General features: G+C 40.8%; 1 protein-coding gene across 1 annotated transcript in view; it reads left to right on the top strand.

Annotated features, from left to right (window-relative positions):
* The first annotated feature begins 446 nt into the window (after positions 1-446).
* LOC133403792 (prickle-like protein 2) overlaps positions 447-26,143 on the top strand; it is a 40,898-nt gene continuing 15,201 nt past the window's right edge. The window contains exon 1 of the mRNA XM_061679056.1: positions 447-521. The gene's annotated coding sequence lies outside the window, so the exon portion shown is untranslated. The remainder of the gene's footprint in view (positions 522-26,143) is intronic.

Here is a 26,143-nt window from a genome sequence, read left to right on the forward strand (position 1 = left end):
TCCAAGCCTGCGTGTCACTGCCACGATTGGCTGAAAGCTGATGACTCATTTGAAAAGGTTTGTGAGGGCCTGGCAAAATGAAGGCGGATGGGTCGGGGGTGCGAAGGGGGAAAAGGAGGTGGGTGTGTAGACTTCACCCACAGCCTCTCCAGTTAGACACCAATGTTGTTTGAACAATCACACACAGGGAGATTTGCAAATGGAGAGAACTTAATGTAAATACATATTTCCAGACGTGAGAGAAAGAGAGAGAGAGAGAGAGAGACAGGGAGAGGGAGGGATGGAGAGAGACTGATGACAGCCTGCAGCCCCAGCTTCCCCTCTGCTGTTGCGACACTTAGGTGCGAGGGAGCCCCGGCACAGCTTCTCCTCGTCTCCGAGACTGGAAGGAGGGAGAGAGAGCTGTGAGCTGTGCGTGCGTTGCGGTGAAAAGCCAGTCTGTCCATGGGTATGAGTCCAGTGTGAGCGACTCGCTCCAACCCACTGCGCCTCTCAGTCGCTGGGAGCTGCCATACAAGCAGGTGAGTCTCCGCAGCATCTTGACACGCTCAGCAACCTCAGCCTCACTTGCCGATTCAATAATGAAGTGTACATTCTGACATTCTCGCAAATAGGGTTATTTACAAGCATGCCTTCAGTTAGGAAATGACATTGCTGAAAGTTTTCCCATTGAAACAGGTGCATCCATTATAAGGTGAGAAAAGGAGGCATATTTTTTCATGTGAGTGTGAAGGCTTGTTTATCTCATGAGTGACATGTGAAAAAGACCAGTGGGACTTTGGGAAAAGCATGGCCTCTGATAGGAGTGAATCTGTCTGATATCCCGTTTCCCCCTGTGTAAATCCATGTGTCCCTGAAAGAGGGAGTGAGTGGAGTGGGAACGATTTCAGCAGTGGCTCTTCCACTGTTATCCCAGCTTTGCATAGAATCCAAAAGGGAAAACATAAAGACTGCGCTGTTTTTAATGCTGCGCTTTAGGCAGAGAACATTGTTTGAAGCATTATGCACACACACTGCAGCTCACAGCGTGTGGACACAGTAGTAAAATCGACAACTGTCTCGGAAATCTGGAAGTGTTTACATTTCAGATTTTGCCTGTTATTCTTCAGCTTACTGCCTTTAGTCAGAGATACACAAGAGAATAGTTGGATTCATCCTTGTTTGTTGTTGCATCGACAGGACACAATCTGTTTAGTAAAAGAGTATCTAATCTAACAACCTGCCCAAAAACATTGGCTTTATTCCATTAGAGGGACAAAATGACCCATGTGGTATGGAATATCTTGTTTTTGTGTTTTTAATGCATGATATTGCATGTCAAAGTCCATCCATTTTCCACACCGCTTATCCTCAGTAGGGTCACGGGCGTGCTGGAGCCTATCCCAGCAGACTTCGGGCGAGAGGCGGGGTACACCCTGAACTGGTGGCCAGCCAATCGCAGGGAACATATAAACAAACAACCAGGCAATTTAGAGTCACCGTCTTTTTTGGGGATGTGGGAGGGAACCGGAGTACCCGGAGAAAATCCACACTAGCACGGGGAGAACATGCGAACTCCACACAGGCGAAGCCGGATTTGAACCCGGGTCCTCAGAAATGTGAAGCAGATGTGCTAACCAGTTTCCACCGGCATGTCAAAGTGACATTTGTTAATTACATGATTGAGCTCATTCTAACACTCACTGTCTAATTCAGCCTCTTCTCCTCCATGTTAGAATTCTTGTGCTGTTGCATCAAGGGAAATAATGGTGTGCAATGACAGTCTATCAGTGTTGACTGCAGAGAATCGAGCGGGTGCAGAAAGAATGGCTTTCAGCTTGCAACTTGTCGGAGTTGGCTCTTTTTGAACTTGAATGTGTCCTTATTTTGTGACAGGCACAGAGGAAAGAGTGGTGGGAGGTACAGTATTAGTAAAAAGGTCCACATGGCAGGATGAGATTTCACAGGAAAACCTGATCCTGAAGGAGTGAACATTACCCCTCAGTTTTTGTGACTCAGCGGATGCCCTTTTGAACGAGTGTGCCAAGCTGTCAACGACCATGATGTCGGGGAATCAGTCGCAGCTCCCTGTTGACCCAGCCACGTCCTTTTATCAAGGATCCATCCATCCCGCCATCATGTTGCTTCCACCAGATTTGGAATGTTTGTCTCTTCACTTTGAGCGAGCACTACACCCCCTCCCACCCCCTCTCACCCCCACCGCATCACCACTCTCATCACCACAGAAACGGCTGATTCAGGAAGGGTGGGCGGGTGTCTCAGCGTTCTCGCTGCTGTGCCCCATACGGTGCTTTCACAGTGCGCTTGTGCTTGTGTGCTGCTTTTATGTGCCTAATATGCTGAAAGTTCAGGTGGCTCACTCATATGTTACACAATTATCTCAATACAACAAAGGCTATTTGTTCACCTCTCTCAAATGACGTGTTTGGTATTTGGTTGAATTACCTTGTCAACACTCGGTGTATTCTGACATATCCCAGATGAGCTCAGTTTGTCTTTTCCTTGTTATAGTGGTTATTGGAGATAATGACAGTATCTTTCTTGACTTTTTTGTTGTTGTTTTTTGCTTGATTGAGAGTGCTCAGGTTGATTTTCTAATTCTTTTAACACTTATGACATATGGATCTGGGGTCACCCGGTGTGTGTGTGTGTGTGTGTGTGTGTGTGTGTGTGTGTGTGGTGGTGGTGGGGGATGGGTTGGGTTGGGGGGTTGGGGTTAGAGACGACACTGCGGTTATTAATAATGGATACTCCTATGACCTGGACCTTTAATAATAGATATACCATGACCTTTTGCTTTTATAAGCAAGATAAATCAGAACATGTACAGGTATGACAAATGAGATTCAGTTACAACATCTTGCATTTGCACCATGAATGATAAATAGCAGCTGGAATTGCCTATTGTTTTTTGTCATTGTTGTTTAATCCAGGTAGCACGGTGGATGACTGGGGCGGCATGGTGGTTAGCTACGACTGGTTAGCACATCTGTCTCACAGTTCTGAGGATCCGGGTTCAAATCCGGACTCGCCTGTGTGGCGTTTGCATGTTCTCCCTGTGCCTGCATGGGTTTTCTCCGGGTACTCCGGTTCCCTCCCACATCCCCAAAACATGTATGGTAGGTTAATTGATGACTCTAAATTGCCCTTAAGCGTGAATGTGAGTGCAAATGGTTGTTTGCTTATATGTCCCCTGCGATTGGCTAGCCACCAGTTCAGGGTGTACCCCGTCTCTCGCCCAAGGTCTGCTGGGATAGGCACCAGCACGATAAGTGGTTCAGAAAATGGATGGATAAACGTTTAATCCTTGTTGTGGCATGTTTCAGATTGCTTTTGTTGCCATGGTGATGGTTGTACAGTCACTTGAAACACAGCATTTTCTTAAAGGTTTCAGAACAAGAAATGAAAGTTGTTTCCACCGCATCTTAGCCAAGCAGGACCCCAGGAGCTCGTCCTCCAATGCCAGATTAAATTAAATTGGGAATTTGTTCTCACCAAGGAAGTTATGATGGAGAGCAACTCGGTCTTCACATATAAGCTATGCTATAAATTCAGTTCTCAAACCTTCTCTTGATTGGAGTCACACTGTTGAATAACCTTCTATTAAACTTCTTATCTACAATTGCATGTACAGAAATAGAGGACAATGTCTAGTGGCTCTCAGTCTGTAATTTAAAAAACAAAACTAGTCAGAGAAAAATTGGATATGTTTTCTCCCGAGTATTAATATGTAGGTAGAAATGTAAGCAAGCTGTGAGCAGAGATTTCTCCACACTGCAGTGTTCAGCAGCGGTGACGCAGCCCGAGACTGCAGACACACCACGAGAGTGCTAGAACAAAGAGCCCACACTGTCATCTCGGAGACAAACTCACCACAGATGATAACAAAGATGGAGCTTTTTCAAAGTGTATCAAAGAGTTGCAGATTGGGAGAGTGTGACATGACACCTGGATGCACCTGTTGCTATCAGCTCGGATACTGGAGGGGCCTCTCTGTGTCCCCCCCCCCCCCCCCCCAGGGTCACTTTGTTGTTTGTGCATCTACGTTCACAAATAAATATGCAGAAGTGGATAGAGTAGGCAAAAATTACACTCAAGTAAGAGCACGGACCCTGGGAATACTATGACTCAAGTGGAAGTAAAAAGTAGTCCTCCAAATAATTACTTGAATAAAAGTAAGTACTCAGTAAAAGACTGAGTAGCTTAAAATTATTTTTTCAATCAGAGAATGAACAAATACACAAAAATATAGACCAAGAATGTGCAGCTTCAGATAGTGGCCAAGAATTTCACTTTAACAAACACAATAATGAAATCTATATTTGTACGATAATATAAATTAAGTTGAATTCAGCCACACGAAATGGTATTAAATTCACTTTATTTGTTTACACTCAGCACAACAGGCACACCAGCGAGAGGCGGGGTACACCCTGAACTGTTCGCCAGCCAATTGAAGGCCACATATAAAAAAAAAATAATTTAAAAAACATTCGCACTCACATTCACACCTACGGGCAATTTAGAGTCTTCGATTAACCAACCACACATTTTTTGGGCATTTTTTTAAGAGGAAACCGGAGTACCCGGAGAAAACTCACGAAGGCACGGGGAGAACATGCAAACTCCACACAGGCGAGGCCGGATTTGAACATTTATCATGACTTATCATTTGTAAATATTCAGTTTTGCTTGTGAATTGTTGAAGGTGCGTTTGTGCATCAGCTGGCACGTGCGTTTATAAATACATAAATTGACCATGGCTGACCAAGGTGGACAATCAGCAGCCCCATCATTAGCCAGTAAAATATAGAGAAATCACTTCCCTCATCTGTCAGTAAGATACAAAAAAAAAAGCTTATTATTACAGCGTTTCAATAATAACATGAATATATATATATATATATATATATATATATATATATATATATATATATTCATTCATTTGCAAAACACACATGTGAATCGGGGATACATTTATGGATTTTAAAAACATGTGCGAATAATTTGATCTCTCCCCATTGATAATTAGGTAAATGTAATGGAGTAAATGTTGTGCAATACTGCCCACCTCGATAAATTTGAGTTTTGTGGAGGAAAAATTCTCAACTTGCTCACACTCCTATATAGAGCGCTTGATGGATATACAGTAGGATTGCAGTCTTAATTTGTAAGACACACAGGACCTGATTTACTAAGATCCATCTATAGCCATCATATATATATCATATATTTTTGGGGAAGCCAGCAAGCGCATAAAAGCTATGCTTTTTTGTGTGTTTTTGAAAATCTATTCCATCCCAAATGCGTGGCAATTTGATGTATGTGACCATCCTGCGTAGCACTACATTTAAAACTTGGGACAGCACAAAAGTGCAGTGGGAGAGGCCAGCACCAACTGTCACAGAGCGCTGGTTGACCCAGACACAAGGAAATTGTAAGGAGTTGTAAGGAATTTAGTCTTAGGAGATGTGGCATGACTCCTTCTTGTCATTGTCTCCAAGTCAGCCCTTACATCATTCATAAGCTCCAAAATGTCATTGCTGAAAAGATGTGTTGATATCATTTTAAATCTGGTATTTCAAAAATGTTTTCCACAAGTGAAAGGTTCTCCAACCTCCACCCCGCCTCTTATTTTGCCTACCCGTTAAAAGACGCCTTCTGAGAAGTCACAATTTTAGTTGTAATTTGTAATTATCTTAGGTTTGATAAATCACATCGCATGCTAAATTCCTCCATTTGCGTAAACCCCTCGCAGAACACGCAAAATGAACTTTGTGGCAAATTTGCGCATTTGGCAGACGCAATCTTGGTTATGCCCCGTTAGTAGATGATCCATTTACATGAGCAATGAAGTTTGCGTCTGTTATCGCACGTGTAAACCTTTTGCCAAATCTTGCCCTTAGAATCTAAGGACTTGCTCAAGAAAGGGGGAGAAAAAAAACAACCTCCTGTAAGAGAATTCCATAATTTGACAAAAAGCTCTGTGTCCCAAATTATTTTGACCCTCTCTCAATAGATGCATAAATGTTCTAAATGTATGGTTACTTAAAAGGCTCCATATCAGAACATCCCAAAGTGTGAGGTGTGACCCCACATAGAGCTATTGAAGAAAGCGTACATCAAGGCTGGAAAAGTGACATGATTGAGTCATTTGCAAATGTGGCAAAAGAAGATGGAAGTGGAATCTGCAAACAAGTTAACAGCCTTTGCACATATACTGTTTGAAATCATTGATATTTGCTTTGGGAAAAGTCGACCTTTAGACTGTGTTGGTGTACATGGGAAACAAGAGGGAGTGCACTTTTGCATTTCCAGGTTTTTTGAACATTAATCAATGAGCCTAATCATTCTGTTGCATAGTTGTGTATACACTGGGCATGGGCAAGTTAAGCATGTTTTTAAAAAGAAGAAACATCTTTATCATCGTGTATTTTACACCTACTACTGTATCATATTAAGGTCATTTTTCCTTGAGATGTCTGCTGAAGATTTTGGGCTATCCATCTGCATTTTATATTATTATACACTTTGAGTAAGCAACAACCACAACAACATAATATTCGTCTTTTTCAGTGTATGAATGTGATGCCGAGGAAAGAAGTTAGGCATCCAAACTTTTGCAATTTCTGACTTCACTGAGAACTTGAACCTGTTTCTTTTTTGTGACACTGTTTTGTCTCTCAGGTAATTTGAAAAGTCCTTTGCTCCTAGGACATTTGTGCATCAACGTTACTACTCCTGGCCGCTATGCCCATCTGGAATAGCCCTTTGAGCCATCTCCCCCTCTCCTCGCCTACTGTCTGACCTCAATGACAGTTGATGGTGGCCCCTTTACTCCATTTTTGGATGAACAGAAGAAAAAGAGGTGAAGCTAAAGTACGGGGAAAGGATGGCATAGTGTCAGAAGAAGTGCTTAAGCCTCGGCTTTAAATGTGATTGACCGCAGCGTGTGGCAGTGTGTGTATCAGCATTTTCCAAACTATCTCTGGAGCCCAGGAAATGCTGACTGGATCAATGTGCAGTTTATGCATGGTGAGAGGGAGACTACCCCCGCCAAAAAAATTACAATTTGCATCCAGGGAGGAGTTGAGCGAAAGCAAGGAAGCCAACACAATTGTGCTCCAGTCGTAGCACAAATGTGGTTTGATCCACGCTCAGCCAGCCTGACAGTGGGATGTAAATATTTTGGCTGCCTCTGGTCACACAGAGTTGAGGTAATCTTCTGCTAGTGCTACGCTGCCCTGAGGTTGCGGACTCACTCTATCTTCAAACTGGTGACATCATTACTGGGGTTCTTTTAGACATGTAGGCACTCTCATTCCAAAGGTCATTCGAATAGCCCACAGCCAGAGAACACGTCATCACCCAATGAACCGACTGAACCACCCACAAGATGCGTGTACGACCGCATGTGACAAATACCAAAATACAGCCGTAGTAGCATTTATCCTTCCACCCCAGTCAGCCAGAACTTTCTTGAATGTCTACTTAATGTATCACTTTATTCAATCTGAGATTAGGTAGAGATTTTTACTCCGTTTATGAAAACTGTCATAAAAGATGTGAGTAAAGGTAGATGATTTTAACCCTCCCCCTGGTGGCTGCCTTTATGAATTCCATCCCCGAGATGATTTCTACTGATAGCTGCATCCTACTGCCACTACACAATATCTTGTCACTATCATATTTTTTTTTATCTTACCCCACGCACTGTTCATATTGAGTTGGGAGATTTATGTTGGTAATACATTTTTAATAATGGCTGCACGGCCGTCGAGTGGGTAGCAGATCCACCTCACCGTTTTGAGTTTGGGGCTTTGAATCTGGGCTGCAGCCTTACGTTACGTCTTACGTTAGTGGAAGATTGTAAATGTCTATCGATGTGAGTGTGGATGCTTGTTGTTCTATATGTGCCCTGCGATTGGCTGGCGACCAGTCCAGGGTGCTCCCCAATTCTCACCCAAAGTCTGCTCACCCTCAGCTCCAATGACTCGATAAGCATATAGAAGGTGGATAGATCAATACATTTGTACTAATAAGGCTTTTACCTTTCTGTAACTATTCAGGAATTGCGCCTTGTTTTTCCCTTTCTGGAAATAATAGATTACTCGCTGCTAGTTTGACTTTATGGTTTGGAGCTGTAGCACCTGCTGCTTTGGCATGTGCTTGATCACCTGCACATTTTTTCACATGGACATTTTTATTTATTTATTTTTTTCAATTCAGTGTCTGGGCTTACTTTGTTTTTTCAAAAAAAAAAAAAAAAAAACTAACTCATGTTGCTGTGGACAGCCTTGTAAATATCTATGAATCACTCAGACAACAAATGTAGATTATCACCAACACCAGCATAAGCCATTAAATACGCTATTTGAGAGGCTTTTGAGAAAATGACTAAACTTTTTTTGAGGGGCTTCCCTACTTGAGATTTTAATTACTCTCGATGACTTTGATTAGTAATGCGAACAAAGATGCTCTCAGCTGCACAATAAGATCACTGTTCCCACTGTTCACATGTCAACCTCGGGTGCACTTCCTCTGCAGCATTCCTTCCTACACATCAGCAGTCTAAAACCTGGCCTGCAGCCTCTCTAGTGCTAGGTTACTCACAGTGTACCCCACGTTTTAGGACAGAAGGCAATGTGTTTTGAGCTTTTCGAGCTAGCCCTCTCTCCCCTCCTTGTAAAAGCAGAATTCTACAAAGTCACTGTGACCTCACAAAGGCTGCCGCTGGCCATAACTTTGCATCTAATAGGATAAAGTGTGAAATTGATGATATTTGATTCCCAAAAGGTCAGCTCATAATGTTCCACAAAACACTTGGCTGGCTTCTATTTTGCCAGGGAAAAAAAAGACGTTTAAAACATTTTAATCTGGTCTTTGAGTCTTTCGGGGACAAAAAGTAAAACCAGAGCCATGATAAAACTGGAACACAGTCAGAAATCAAGGCTTTTTTTTTTTTTAACTTGGGCTTGATTTGTCCTCGTGCTATTTTATGACCCCTACATGTGGCTCAGACTCACTCTGATTGTGTTCCACCATCTTGATGAGTGCTCCTTATTCCTCGTAGCTTTGCGGCGTGGCTAGAAAATGACCAAGACAAAGCCTCAATCATTTACTAATGGCTTTGGAGCAACTATGTTCTGCTCATTGTCTGTACAGCAAAGATTTAATTTCACATTTGTGCAGGCTTCACTGAGAAGATAGAACCTAAATTTATTTCCTCTAGATGAGGTCCTCATTGTTCATTCCAAATGAATAGATTAATCAACATGGGCAGTGAATGAAAGTATCATAAAAATTGTTCAAGTAGTCTTTTTTTCCTACATCAGCTGATTTTTTTGACATATACAAGCGATTTTGGTCATTTTTTGAAAGAACAAAATGAGTAGAGTGTGTCCCTAAGTCGTGTTAAGGCGTCCAAATTTAGAAATCAAACGCGCTCAGAATATAGAGACACATTTTAATTGATTTTGATACTGGATTAATTGAGTGTGTAGGAAAATACCGGTAATTGTAAAATGTTAAAGCTTTTTTCTTTCGTGGCCCCAGACAGACTGTGGTTTGCAAAGCTGCTCTCATATTCAAAAGCTTCAAGGATGACTGCCTTCAAATCTGCAGTTGGGTAATGAACGAAAACTTTCCCCCTTGGACCCTTTTGTCTCTTCACCTCCATTGTTATCCTTTTACCTGCTTCATGTCACTGCACGTAATATGAATCTCACTTGCCGTCCTTCCTATCGGCAAAATCCCTCATCTATTAACTTGCTTTGTATATTGATTTATTTTGCTCGCTAAAAGCAGTGCCGATCAGCAAATGAGTGGGTATGATAATTGTTCTTCTTTTCTTCATGCTCAGTTCACACACACGCACACACACACACACACACACACACACGCACGCACACAACATACTGAGCTGCAGCCCAAGTCGGTATGACATCTTGTTGTTGCCCTTCAGCTGTACAGATTTGGTTTTTCTCATTAGTAAAAAAAAATGTTGTGTGATCATGTCAACAGCTTTTTGCTTAAATGGTTTATAAGCCACAGGCGACCAGCCGCCTCTGTACAAATATATTGTATCTGAATCGTCTTCTCCGCTATTTCTTCATTCACTCACTCAGTTTCATGATTGTCTGGTTGAACTTTGCCACATCGCATTTTAACGTGATACAGCTCACAGGTCAGTGAAAAGGCTCCTTTAGAGATAATGGCCGTCTGCACGGATGTTAGCCTCACGAGTTCAATGTTCTTTTTGTCAGTCATTGTGGTGTTGATGTTTGAGAATTTCAGTGAGATAGCAGATAAGCGTGTGGCCCGTGAAAGCAAATCATGTGCCAATTTCATGTTTCTTGCTACAGTAGCAAATTTGTAAATTGTCAACCTTTATTCATGTTGAGACTTGCCAGCCTTTTTCGCTACCAGTGCCCCTTTTAAAATAACATTTATAATATTGCAACTGTTTTGATTAGTTTCTCATTTCAAAAGTAGTTATCCATCAATTTGATGTGTATTTGTAAGAATATGAGGCAATTATACATTTATATGGTTTCACAGTCATAGAGGCCCTCTGAGGGAAACAGTCACTTCTATGTGGCCCATGACAAAAATGAGGTTGACACCCCTGCCATTAAGGTTTTCATCCCTTCAAAATCTTAGTCTGACTTTAGCTATTTAAATCTATCCTACGTTGTCTTTTTTTTATCCCTTTACAGTCAGGTTTTTGCCTTTGTTCATTTTGCAACAACTAGTGTGAGTCATTATTCGATTGTTGATTACTCTAATGCACAAAAGAGCTTGTTTTAATTTTTATTTTTATTTTTTTTAAACAGGATTCAGCAATGACAGAGGGAGTAGAATGAATCATACCAAGAGTGGCTCTCCACTCATTTTCATTTTGGGTTCATTATCATGAGTATTTCAACCTTTCTGAGAACCTGAAGAGGTGACTTGTCTTTCAGTAGATCATTGGGACAGAAGTAACTTTGCTTTACAGTAGCTACATTGAAGTAAGCGAAAATGTAACCCATCTGGTGCACATCCACAGAGCTGCCGAGATGACAAACACATCTGCAGCTGGTGTCCCTCTGCCATTTGTCATAGCTTTTTGCCCATATGAACTTCACACATTGAGTCACAAAAATAAAAATATTATTTGGTCTCAAAATAAAGCACAAACAAATGTGTAATTATACAGTAGGTCAATAATGTCAAGTAAGAGCTGCTCTATTAGCAAACCCAGCTTTATTATTATACTGTATTGGGTTGGTCTAGTTCAACCTTTAATGAGCTAAGGCACATATTTTACAATGAAGAAAAATCTCAGGGCATATCACCAAACAAAAACCTCCTGCCATTTAGTAGAAGAAGATTTAATTGTTCAGCCTGTCACTATATGTTAGCGGAATAGATACAAACCCCAATTCCAATAAAGGTTGCGTAAAACAAATAAAAACAGAATACAATGATTTGCAAATTCTTTACTATGTATATTTCATTGAATACACTACAAAAACAAGATATTTAAATTGTTAGAATTGATACACTCTATTGTTTTTTTGTTTTGTTTTTGTGTTTGTTTCCAAATACTCGCTGCAACACGTCCAAAAAAGCTGGGACAGATGCATGTTTCTCACTGTGTTACATCACCTTTCCTTTTAACAACATTCAAAAAGCGTTTGGGAACTGAGGACACTAATTGTTAAAGCTTTGTCGGAGGAATTCTTTCAGATTTTTTCTTGATGTACAACTACAGTTGCTCAACAGTTTGGGGTCTCTATTGTCGAATTGTGTGCATATTAATGCGCCACACATTGGGACACAGGTGTGGACCTCTAGTACTCACACTCTTTTATTACAAAGCTACGCTGTTGTAACACGTTCAGAATGTGGCTTGGCATTGTCTTGCTGAAATAAGCAGGAACTTCTTCTTTTCCTTTTGGCTTGTCCTGTTAGGGGTCGCCACAGCATGTCATCCTTTTCCATGTAAGCCAGATGTATCTCCTGCCTCTTCCTCTCTAACACCAACTGTGCTCATGTCTTCCCTCACGACATCCATCAACCTGAAATAAGCAGGAACGTTCCTGAAAAAGACATTTCTTTCAGCATTAATGGTGCCTTCACAGATGTACACGTTACCCATGCCATGGGCACTAGCACACACCCATACCATCACAGATGCTGGCTTAAGAACTTCAGATGGTCCTTTTCCTCTTTGGCCCGCCGGACACGACGACCCTGACTTCCAGAATCAATTTGAAATGTGGACTCGTCACACCACAGCACACATTTCCAAATTGCATTAGTCCATCTCAGATGAGCTCGGGCCCAGAGAAACCAGCAGCGTTTTTGGGTGTTGTTGATATATGCCTTTTAACTCGCATTTGTAGATGTAGCGACGAACTCTGTTAACTAACAATGGTTTTCTGAAGTGTACCTGAGCCTACGGGGCTTATATCCTTTACACAATGATGCTGGTTTTTAAGGGGATCGAGGGTCACCGGCCTTCAATGTTGGTCTTCTGTCTTGCTGCTTACGCGCAGAGATTTCTTCAGATTCTCTGAATCTTTTGATGATATTATGGGATGTAGATGATGAAATCCCTAAATTCCTTGCAATTTTACATTGAGAAACATTCTTAAACTGTTGGATTGTTCACAAAGTTCACCCCTTTCTCGCCCCGTCCTTGTTTGTGAACAAGTGAGCCTTTTGGGGATGCTCTTTTTATATCCAGTCATGACACTCACCACTTTCCAATTAACCTGTTCACCTTTGGAATGTTTCAAACAGGTATGTTTTTTTTTCTATTTGTTTTTTGAGCATTCCTCAACTTTCCCAGTCTTTTGGTGCCCCTGTCCCCGCTTTTTCGAAACGTGTTGCAACGGGCATCAAATTCAAAATGAGACAATATTTTGCCCAAAACAATAACGTTCATCAGTTTGAACAAGTTTGAAAAGCGGACACGCCCCCTTCATTATTCGACACAAGCCTCGAAGACTCGGCACAACCCCTAACATCACTCATCAGCACTAATTTCACGTTCACAATGATTGTGTGGGACACTTTGACCAAATAAACATTAAGACTTTCAGCAATATATATTCACTTATCATATTTACTTGTAGTAAAACATTAAGTTGCACAAATACCTATAGCAAGAAAAAGCTACAAAGTGTTGTTTTCTCAGTGTTTTGGTCAAAATAGGCTTTTCAAGTCCATCTATCCATCCATTTTCTACCCCTTATCCGAGGTCAGGTCGCGGGGGCAGTAGCTTTAGCAGGGACGCCCAGACTTCCCTGTCCCCAGCCACTTCATCCAGCTCTTCCGGGGGGATCATAAGGGGTTCCCAGGCCAGCCGAAAGACGTAGTCTCTCCAGCGTGTCCTGGGTCGTCCCCGGGGTCTCCTCCCGGTGGGAGGTGCCCGGAACACCTCGCCGGGGAGGCGTCCGGGGGGCATCCGAATCAGATGCCCCAGCCACCTCATCTGGCTCCTCTCGATGTGAAGGGGTAGCGGCTCTACTCTGAAATCCTCCCGGATCACCGAGCTTCTCACCCTTTCTCTAAGGGAGAGCTCGGACACCCTGCGGAGGAAACTCATTTCGGCCGCTTCGTATCCGGGGTCTTGTTCTTTCGGTCACGACCCACAGCTAGTGACCATAGGTGAGGGTAGGAACATAGATCGACCGGTAAATTTCAAGTCAATGGATTTAAGTCCAAGTGAAGTCACGAGTCATTGCTGTTCAAGTCCAAGTCGAGTTGCAAGTCTTTTAACATATTGTCGAGTCGGAAGTCATCAAATTCATGACTCGAGTCGCGCCCACACCTCTGGCATACGCACACACCCACTATACTTATATAAATTGCGTCTTCAAATGAAATGTAATTATGTTCTCATATATATTAGTACTTCTCAGTAGTGCTACATACTTTTGCTGTCCAATTGCAAACCAAACCATTATACCAAGTTAATGTTGGACAAAATTCAACCAGTGCTTGGATTCAGCAATACAACACCGCAGTGACATTGTCCATCCATCCATCCATCCATTTTCCGACTCACTAGGATCGCGGGCGTGCTGGAGCTTATCCCAGCTGACTCTGGGCGATAGGCGAGGTACACCTTGAACTGCTCGCCAGCCAATCGCAGGCAGAGACATTGTTATATATCTAATTCTGGAATTTGGTAAATCAAAGGAACAAACCAATTTAAAGGAGAAATGCGAGCCTCTAAGTGCTTTTTAGTGTGGAAATGTTGTAGACAGTAGTATGTGCTCCATTCCTCTTCTCTGCCATGATGTGTTTTGTGTGACCAGTGGGAGGACGTGTAAAAATGCATAGCAACAGACTTTTTCTCTTCTGTCCTCTTTCTTACAAACGCACACTCCCACGAAAACACAACCGCACGCACACACAAAACGATAACAGCCTCATACGCCCTCAAGCAAAACATGTAAATGGCTTCGCACAAGAGGATTTGTTTCTGTGTGTGAAGCAGCAGTCAAGGGAGCACATGCACTGCTAACCCGCCCCTCACAGATCACAGGTTGTTTGTCACCGCGCGCACCGCCACTCTCTCGTGCCCGGCTCGGCCTCGCCTGCCATTACATCTGATCACGCCTGTCAAGTCCTCTGATGAAATCCCCACAAACGGAAAAGGCTTATGAGCCCAGGAGCTATTCATTTCTCCCTCACAAGCTTGCGGGGTGTGCAAGCAGTGTTAGAGAGTGCTGTTGAAAGGCTGCAATTCTATTTCAGGCCATCCCACACACGGTGGGAGAGGGGCTGAATGTGTCAGCCTTTAATTACAGCATTTCAGCTCCTTGTGAAATTTTGTACATCTGTAGCTAAGAGAGCCCTACTTTGGATTTCAGGAACACACCTCCAGCAATTAGCACATCTGGGTGTGTGTGTGTGAGTGTGTGCGCGTGTGTGCTCTTGCTTTACTCGAGTCACCTGTCCATGCTCCTAGATACAGGACCCAAACATTCTGTCCTTCCAGCTACTGATGACAACATGTGAGTAATGCGGGCGGCCAAGTCGAGTGTGTTATGTTCCCAATTATATTACCAGTATTGTCACCCACTCAGAGCTTTTCTCAGCCTGTTCTGCCAGCTGAACCGCGATCTTAATTCCTACTGGGTCAACCCCCTTCAATTAATTTCTTGTTAGTCCTGATCCAAATAAGCCACAGTAAGAATGTAATCCTCATAACGGGATTATGAACTGATTGGTGCTACATGAGAGCCGTTTGTTGTTGAAATAAAGGGTGACATTTGTCAGGTTTTGGTGACAATCAGTCCAGGCTGATCAGTGAGTTCACTTCTGAAAATTGCCGTTCAGCGAAAGGCGAGTCGCTTCTATTAGGAGACAAGATGAGACTCTCATGGCTGCTCACAGCGACCTTGATAATGATTTTTCACACAGATCTCAGTCGCTCACACACATATACACACATAATTGCACAACTCCACCTCTTTGCGCATGAGGATTAAGAAACAAAATGGAGGAATGAAGAATGCTTAAGCGCTTGCGTTGAAATAAACAACATTTTAACAACCAGTCTAATAAGAAATTGTGTTACCTGCAGTCCCCTGGCCTTTACATATATTTACTCGACTAGGCTGACACCATGGTGACCGGCTCTGGTGACATTCTCATTTTTGGCAGATCACTGTGCTTGCAAAGGTTGGAATACCGAGTAAATGGATCGTGTGTCTCCAAACAGTTATTATCATTAATCAAACATAACTGAGTTCAGGAAGGCGGGCAGAAGGGCTACAGATTGAATTGACATTTTAGTATGCCGTTAGGTCAGTAGGGAGGGTCACACACAGACGCGGTTTAGTGCTACATTCATGGCACGGCATTTAAAAAAAAAAAAAAAAAAAAAAAAAGTGAATAAAAAATCTAATTGATAGTAGAGATGTCCCGATCCAATTCTTTCACTTCCAATCCGATACCGATATTGCAGCATTGAATTTTGGCTGATACCGATATCGGTCCGATCCAATATCAGCAATAATCATCCATACTTCACTGATTGTGTAGTATGAAATGGTAGAAAAGACTTGATGAAGTGATATTACTCAAACAAATAACAACAGTTGGTATGAGAAAAACTGACCCATTTATTGTTAACCAATGGGTTACTGTACATGCGTAACTTTAAAAATAAGAATGTACTAAAAAGGAATAAAATAAACACAAATTATATTAGGAAATGCCGAAAAATAACTTCAATGGCAATATGTAAAATGCAACATAACCACTGCTTAACTGAAACATGAGCATATTCTACATTTGAATAGATTAAATAACAAATAAATTAGAAAAGCATCCTTCCATCCATCCAACCATCCATTTTCCATAGCGCTTGGTGGGACATAATTTGCTTTCTCCACATGTGCGGCAATACACATTTGAACTTCTTGATGCCACTGGGGTTCAGTTTTATTGTCAATTGCTGTCCCTGCTGTGCACGTCTTGGCCTCTGAGGGGCAGTGTGGTGCACGCAATGAGATCAACGCTTGCAGTCACAGAGAAAGTCACGATCGAATATTGTGATTATAACTCATTTTTCACAGAGTTTGAAGAATATATGCCAGTATTGTTGTATTGCCTATTTTATGTGTGGTTATACAGCGTTCGTGTACCAAAATTCATTATTTTAAGACGTGCCGCAAGCTCAATGCTAATTTTCATGCCCTCGTCAATTGTGTTTTTCATTTGTCGTGTGTTAGCTTTGAGCTAGCGATTTTTATGAACAAAAACGAAGAAAGAAACGAAGGCTGTGATGTATTTGAACATTCAATTGGTGTAATTATTTTCTTATGTGACTCTAGTTTTACAGTTAATTTAAACTGGCGTGTCTAAGGCTTTATGCAAGCATCATTAACTCTTACTCCTTGCTACCATATTAGCACCTTAGCAAACTGTTGCTGTGATCATGTGGAATCTTCATGGCGTCTGGGTGCTGTTGGATAGAAGTGCTGGAGTGGCGCATGGAATGGACTGCTTGTGTCAGAGTGGTAAAATCGGGGATTTTAGATCCCATCATATTGGATATTTGTCTTTCTTGCTCAGATCAGACCAATTTCTGATCTCAAAGATTGGATAGGACTCCCCAAATTGATTGTTCAATTTACAGTGGAACCTCCAAATAATAAAGTACTGTACTTTTACCATTACCTCTAAAGTCGAGCACCCTAAATGTAACCGACAATTTAGCATTCAATTATGAAGGTAACGTATGGGACATAATTAATGATTATCTCTTCACACACAACTGAAACGCTCTCATACACACTACTGATTTTTTTCCGCTCGTATACATTATTGAAATACTCTCACAAAGCACTGAGGGTTTTTTTTCGCATGTACCCTACTGAATCAGAATCACCTTTATTTGCGAAGTATGTCAGAAACACACAAGGAATTTGTCTCCGGTAGTTGGAGCCGCTCTAGTACGACAACAGACAGCCATTTGACAGAAAATACTTTTGCGACGTAAAAACATAAAAACAGAGTATGGAGTGTCACTGAGCAATGAAAGGTTACCAGTAAGGTGGTACGTTTTTTGTTTTTTTTTTGACAATTGGGCAAAATGATGCAGAGTCCTCTAGCAATTTATAGCAGTTTGAATTTACTAATAGAGCAGTCTGGTACAGTCACAATTGTGCAAATGGTGCAGAGACTTCAAGAAATTTAAAGTGACTATAGTAGTGCAATAATCTTGAACAGTGTCAATTGTGAAAATGGTGCACACACTGAAACGCTCTCACCCACACTACTAAAATATACTCTGACATACTACAGATTTATTTTCGCTCACATACACTACTGAAACAGACACACACACACACACACAACTGAAACACTCATGCACTGCAGACATGTTCTCTCACACAAGTAAAAGGCTCTCAAACCCTATTTAAAAGCTCATACACATTCTACTGAGACACTTTCATGCACTACTGAAATACTCTCACACACACTCTTAAAAGGTTGTCACACGACTGATTTGTTTTTCACTCATATATATTACTGATCGCACGCACACACTACTGAAATGCTCTCACACACGGCTACAATTTCCTCGCTCATATGTACTACTGAAACTTACTCACATTGAAATGCTCTCACACACAACAACTGAAACAATCCTACGCTAGTGAAACACTCACACTCACTACTAATACACTTGAACAACCTACTAAAAAGCTTTCACCCACTGCTGAAACAATCTCACACCCTACTAAAAAACTCTCACACACTATTGACACAGTCTCTCACACACTACTGAAACTCAAACAGCATACACTACTGAACACTCTCACACACACTGCTAAGAGGATGTGATACACACTACTGCATTTTTTGCATTTTTATTTTTGGGATGTGGGAGGAAACTGGAGTACCCCAGAACTGTGAGGTAGATGTGCTAACCAGTCGTCCACTATGAATTATAATTAAATCATTATTTAAGTCAGGTTTTTTTCCAGTATCCAAGCTCAGTATTGATGCTTAAACTGTGCATCATGTTATAGTGGCTTACAATAATTTAACATAACTTTTCAGGAATACATTTCTGATTTGCACTTTGGCCTACTGTATTTTAATTAATGGTGGTCATGACGGTGGTGTTTAGAAAGGTAAGTATTTTTAGGTGGTACTTGGAGTAAAAAGTTTGCCAACCAGTGCTCTTTTACCTAAAAATATATACTTTACAGTTTTGTTCTCAAAAAAGCCTCTTCAAATATATATATATATATATATATATATATATATATATAAGGCTCTACACGATCAGGATTGTTTTTTTCAATGACGTCATTGATCGGACCGGTGAATTGTGACATTAAAGCCTATCAGCCGATCAGCATAAAATGCTAAATATCGGCCAATACCAATCAGCCCGATAACATCAGTGTAAAGTCTAATATATATAAAATATCTAATAAAATAATAACAAATATTATGGAAGGTAAGACATTTAACTTCAAATTCAAGAATGCCAGTGTCAACAGAGTGGAATTGCTTATTATGTAACTGTAAAAATAAGCCACCAGGGGTAGACGTTCTAGATAGTAAATTGTTAAACCCTGTTGCTTCTATTATTGCTCTCATGCTAGCGCATATAATTAAGCAATGTTTTAATAAAAATGTGTGCAAGGATGGAAAATTTCTAAAGTGGTGCCAATACCTAAAGATTAAAAAAAAGTCTTTCTCTGGTTCAAATAGTCCACCAGTGAGTTTATTACCTCTGATGCAGAAGATGATAGAAAGAATAGTATATGAGCAAGTTCAATCTTATTTCCTAAATAATAAATTAATATCAAATTTTCAGCATGCATATAGAGAAGAAATTCTCCAGCCACTGCCTTGTCTCAGATGCTTGATGAAGCTATGGATGAAAAAAAAAAGTAACAAGAGTAATATTGCGGGTTTTTTCTGATGCATAGGACATCATAGATCATGAGTTACTGTTACAAAAATTGAAATGTTATGGTTTTTGCTGGGCGGCACGGTGGCCGACTGGTTAGTGCGTCAGCCTCACAGTTCTGAGGACCCGGGTTCAATCCCCGGCCCCGCCTGTGTGGAGTTTGCATGTTCTCCCCGTGCCTGCGTGGGTTTTCTCCGGGCACTCCGGTTTCCTCCCACATCCCAAAAACATTAACATTAATTGGAGACTCTAAATTGCCCGTAGATGTGAATGTGAGTGCGAATGGTTGTTTGTTTGTATGTGCCCTGTGATTGGCTGGCAACCAGTTCAGGGTGTACCCCGCCTCCTGCCTGATGACAGCTGGGATAGGCTCCAGCATGCCCGCGACCCGAGTGAGGAGAAGCGGCTCAGAAAATGGATGGATGTTTTTTGCTAAAGCTACATTGCAATGGACCAGTTGTTATTTATTAAGTGATAAGAGGCAAACTGTATTTCAATGGAAGTTTTTCCTATGTAAAGATGGTGAAACAGGAGGTAACTCAGGGAAGCTGCCGAGCCCACTCCTGTACACAATTTTCACTAATGACCTTCGCTGTTTTAGAAAAAGCAGATATTTCAATGTACGCTGATGATTCAACTAGATATCTATCAGATATTAATATTAATAATGTCCATTTTAATTTAGAGATAGACCTACAGTTAGTGGTATACCTTATAAGTAATAAAAGTTAAATATACCAAAAACAACTAGCATAGGAGTTGGAACTGCTAATTGCCTATGTTCTAAATCATAGGTTGAGCTCAGAATAAACCAGACTTGATTAAAACAGGTAGATGATGTCAAACATTTAGCTGTCATGATAGACTACTAGTAGACTGACTGTCTTGGGACAAGCAGGTGCAAAAATTATTGATTAAGATGGGAAATACCTTGTCTCTTATCAAAAGGTGTGCAAAGTACTTCTCACCAAAAATCGTGGTACAACTAATTCAGGCTTTGGTTTTTCTTCCCCTCATCTGGAGTACCGCTTTGTAGTCTGCTCCTGCATTTCCTTCAGCAATACCAAAAAACTGCAGTTGGTACAGGATAAAGCTGCACGTGTGGCCTTCTCATGTAGGTACAGATAAAATATCGGGAAAAATGCATGAAAATCTCACATGGTTTGATGTCAAATACAGATTTTTATACACACGTATGATTTTTTATATATATATATATTATATATATATATATATATATATATATATAGAGAGAGAGAGAGAGAGAGAGAGAGAGAGAGAGAGAGAGAGAGAGAGAGAGAGAGAGAGAGAGAGAGAGAGAGAGAGAGAGAGAGAGAGAGAGAGAGAGAGAGAGAGAGAGGCGGCACGGTGACCAACTGGTTAGAGCGTCAGCCTCACAGTTCTGAGGACCCGTGTTCAATCCCCGACTATGTGGAGTTTGCATGTTCTCCCCGTGCCTACGCGGGTTTTCTCCGGGCACTCCGGTTTCCTCCCACATCCCAAAAACATGCATAAATTGGAGACCCTAAATTGCCCGTAGGTGTGACTGTGAGTGCGAATGGTTGTTTGTTTGTATGTGCTCTGCGATTGGCTGGCAACCAGTTCAGGGTGTACCCCGCCTCCTGCCCGATGACAGCTGGGATAGGCTCCAGCACGCCCGCGACCCTAGTGAGGAGAAGCGGCTCAGAAAATGGATGGATATATATATATATATATATATATATATATATATATATATATATATGAAAAGCTCTCCTTTAGTACAGATGTACATCATTACTCTAGCAGGCACGCTGTGAGGGGTTGTTTCATTTATCCCAAAGTAAAGATCAGCTCAGCACTTAGTCATATAGAGAGCAATGCAGGAATGGAACTTGCTCCCAAATTATGTTAAACAACATAAAATTCTGGATATATATATATATATATGGATGTTATCTCCTCAGAAACGTCAGCATGCTGATGCTAATTCAGAACACCTTGACAATCACATGGGCTTGCTCAATATCTTGTCTTTGGAGTCGCTTGGAGCAATTGTAGTGTCTTTGTCTTGATTTTATTTTGTTTGAATTAGTTGTAGTTGTTGAACTGTTCATGTTGGTGAAATGTGTCTATTATTATATGTGTGTGTAATGTTTTGGATTGCATATTGTATTGTCACAATGTAAATTGTGGACCCCAGGAAGAATAGCTTTACAGCTTCTGCTTAAGTTAATGGGGATCCAAATAAAACAAACAAACAAATAAAGGTGACTAATAAAAGTGGAAAGGCAGCTTTTTAATGTTTTTCTCAGATCGTTTAGTACATAACACAACTAAACATATTACAACTTTGAGTCATATTGTTTGTGTAATATTGCACAACAGAGCAATAGTATTTCAAATTGCAGTGTGATTTTGATTCATAGTGTGCTGTCATTGTAAGATACATGAGTAAAAAATGAAACGGGCCGATGAAAACATTCAATTCAGAAGTGCGTCGCCAACCTTCATTCAGTTTCAGCATGAATTTGTAATTTTTCACAAATCGACCTTTCTCTACGTCGTCACGTCATGCACTTGTGAGTCGCAGTAATCCCCTGTGAGCATGTTGTTGAAGTGTTTGATGCTTAACAGTTTTGCAACAAGGTCCTTGGGGCAGCTGAACCACTGTTACTGCATAAACATTTCAAGTAAATGTGAAGCAAGCAGAAATTATGGAAACCTCCTTACAATGCTTTTTCTTTTCTTTTTTTTTTTTTTATGTGCTGGGTCTGGAAACTGGTGCATCTGAGTCCTGCAATTACCAGCAGAGATGGCTAAAAATCATGACTTTGTGTTTGTGATCCCATTGGGACAAATTGTTTCATGAACAAAGCTTGTGATTTGAGAGCATTCATAAATCCTGAATGTTACTGGATCCTCACCAGGAGCGACACGATAAAATTCTGTGTGTTGGAATGATAATTACACACAGCAGTTGTTGACAATGGAATAATTGCCTACATGCAGCTATGAAATTAGCTGACAACCAATAACCCGTCAGTGGGATTTGCATTCTCTTTTGTGTGGCAGTCAGGATCTCAGGCATTCACTTGAAAGTTAGAAAAGTTGAATAACTTCATGTTCAAGAATAAAGTGGTATATGATCAATATACCCCTTTATAATAATATAGTAGCTTCACTTGACTATTTATCCGACTAATTATATGATAAGATTGCAAATCAAATTTTAAGGAGAAGCACTGCTCTCAGCATGAGGAGGTAAAATAGAGCTTTCGGTCAGGTTGTGTGCTTCAGCTGAGCACCTCCTCTAATGTCAGCTTTTACATAAATAAGAGCTTTTTCTCTCCATCTCTTTCTTTCATGCACACCCACACAGAGGCTGTCAGAGGCACTTGAGGATGGGAGGAGGAAGGAGGGAGGGAGGTGGGTGAAGCATGACACGTGCAAAGGGACCAGCGTTGCTCATAACGTTGCATCTACAGGCCTCTCTCCATTGTTTCTCTGCTTCACTTTCCTCCCCTCCTTTTCCATGCACATCCATAATGTGTTCCGACGCCTTTTCTCTCGCAGAAATTCCAGCTATTGTCGATTTTTTTTAAACGCACAAAGCATCTCACCATCTTCCTGTAAAAAGATACCTTATCTCCTATGAATCTCTTCTCCCCTCAGGCTCAAAGATGATGATTAACTGCCGTTAATTTATGTGTAAATGAAGGCAGTGCTGATTGGATCTAACGGAAGGTGAAGCAAATCATGATCAATCTAAAGATGAAATGGGGATTTATGATCTGTAAAACATGATGCGCTTCTGACACGTACATCGTTCATTAGAGTGAATAATGCCAGTAGTGTGTGTGGACACAGAAGATGCATTTTTGCGGGTCTCTCAGTCAACGCATACATGTCTTCACATACCAAAATTACCAACTGGTTGCTACGGCAACTAAGCTTTATCTGTCTCTCCCCAACTGATCCACCATCTCTACTATCTCACCAAAGTCCAGTTTAGATGAGCAGTCATCTCCAGTCAGTGGTCAAAGCAGAGCCGTAAAAGGAACTGATCCTTTTTATTAACTACTATTTCATGTTCACATGATTTCCCCCAAACTCATCATTAACTATTTGAACTATATTATTTTACAATCCCTGGCACATAAACCAATGAATGATTGTCGCCATTCAGTAGCATCACAAAATGGTAATCCACCAAGTTCAGTTTTTCAATTCCTATTTATTTTCTAACCAAGTCTCAAAGGTCATCACAGTAACTAATCACCAAATCCGTCCTTCAGCAGATTATTTGTTCTGGTTTACGACGAGTAATTTGAGGTATGAGCGCTGTCCAGCAGCAAAGTCAACTTAACTCACTTCATCACAAGCAGCAGTTTGGCAGATAGCGAACAATTTTTCAACGGAAAAAGTGTATTTAAAACAACCACATAACTTTGCCTATAACTCAGCTCGCTTAAAGCTCAAATATAATGGAAAACGCCATAGACGGGCTAACGAATAGCATCTATGTGGTGTTGTAATAATGCTTTAATGAACACCAAACAGTGCAGGAACACATGTAGACAGACAATATAAAAACAGTCACAGACGTATTCTTTATCCGCTACGACAAATGACTAATATTACTGCAGCTTACTAGGAAAGGAGTTATGGAACGCTTCCTCGTTTGTGTCGGTGGTAAACTTACACACACCAGAAGGAGCCATTATATATATATATATATATATATATATATATATATATATATAGATATAGATATAGATATAGATAGAGAGAGTGAGTGAGTGAGTGAGTGAGTGAGTGAGTGAGTGTCACTGATGGTGTAGTGGTACACTCACCTGACTTTGGTGTGGGCAGCGTGGGTTCAGTTCCCACTCAGTCCAGTGTAATGACCATTGTGTAAAGGGCGCAGAGACTTCAGGAAATATGTGCAGTTTAAAGTGACTAGTAGTGCGATAATCTGGGACAATGTCGATTGCGTAAGTGTTGCAGATGCTACTCAGGGACATGAGTGGCCAGTATTGGTCAACAACAGATATAGAAATAGTGCAGCGTGGCGAGACTACTACAGTGAGTGCACGAGTAATGTACAATTGGCCCGACCTCAAGGGTGGGAAGGGGAGTAGCGACAATCTTTTCAGCGGTTCTTATTGTCCGTTGCTGTCGGAGTTTGTCCTGTTTTGTAGCAGCCCCAAACCAGACTGTGATGGAAGAACAAAGGAATGATTCGATGACGGCTGTGTAGAACTGGCTCAACAGCTCCTGTGGCAAGGCCGTGCTTCCTCAGAAGCCGCAGGAAGTACATCCTCTGCTGGACCTTTTGGAGGATGAAATTGATGTTGATCTCCCACTTCAGGTCCTGAGAGACTGTAATTCCCAATATATATATTATCCAGGTGGAGAGGCTGGAAGGGATTAATGACCTTTCCATTTATATCAATAGTAGTGGGGATGATTTGGGAGTGATATGAGTGGTTTGAGTTGCGAGCATGGTCACAGAACGAAATAAACTGAGATTTCAAGGCACCACTGTAATCGAACAAAGACTTCATACAACATCAATATTTTAATTCAGCATCACGAACCCACAGTTCACAAGCACCAAGTGATTGTTTTGGTTGTTTTGGTTCTGATTTGTGCAAACATACACTGTTGGTTTATTGGGTCGAAACTTTCTAAATGCAGTAGTGAATCATTAAAACAAATTGGAAAGCTCTCGGGTGATTCAAGATGTAGCAATGCTTCAGTTATTTTAAGTGTTATTGTTATTTGAGTGAATCTAGTGCATAATGCCAACAAATGTTATCTCAGACCAGACTCAGACTCCTGCTTTTAATTGCAATGATGATTAATGTAGTAGAGTTGAAGTGTGGAGCTTAAGACGCAGAGGTTTCACTTGAATCAAACCGAAATCTCTGTAGATCCTTGTTTCATATATCTATGTTGGGACGTTGTGTTAAACATAAATAAAAACAGAATACAATGATTTGCAAATCATGTTCAACCAATATTTAATTGAATACACACCATAAAATTCCAAGTTAATGATTATTTGCTAAAAACAATCAAGTTGATCAGTTTGAACATGAAATATCTTTGTAGAGTATTCAATTAAATATAGGTTGAACATGATTTGCAAATCATTGTATTCTGTTTTTATTTATGTTTAACACAACGTCCCAACTTCATTGGAATTGGGGTTATATATATAACACTTTAACAACAAACACAGCTGTAATAAGAATTCTGTACATGAAACATAAAAGACAATCATTCAAATAATCATGATGCAATCATAAATAATGAAATAAAACAAAACAAAAACAGAAAAAGGCCTCCTTGACCCAGTTAGTGAGGGATTGCACAATCTGAAGTGCGGCTTAGATGCTCGCTGACAAACTTTGCGTCTCACTCGTGTTTGAACAGGAAACATGGAAATCAACTTTAAGTAAAAAAAAAAAAAAAAAAAAAAAAAGCAAAAGGGAGGAAATTCACAAGAAACCATTCGTATATTCTGACCTATGCCCTGCCATTCCAAATGAGCACACATTGTCATTTACAGCATTTTTTGCAGAAGACAAAAAATGGTCAAAATGCAAAAAAGGTCCAGTGTTTTTATGGTCTCTTAATGTTTTGTTGTTGCTGTAAATTTTTTGGGTGATCTTGTTTTTTACTTTTTTTAGATTTATTGTCATGCTTTTT

Source organism: Phycodurus eques, chromosome 1 (assembly GCF_024500275.1).
Source record: "Phycodurus eques isolate BA_2022a chromosome 1, UOR_Pequ_1.1, whole genome shotgun sequence".
Classification (NCBI taxonomy): domain Eukaryota; kingdom Metazoa; phylum Chordata; class Actinopteri; order Syngnathiformes; family Syngnathidae; genus Phycodurus; species Phycodurus eques.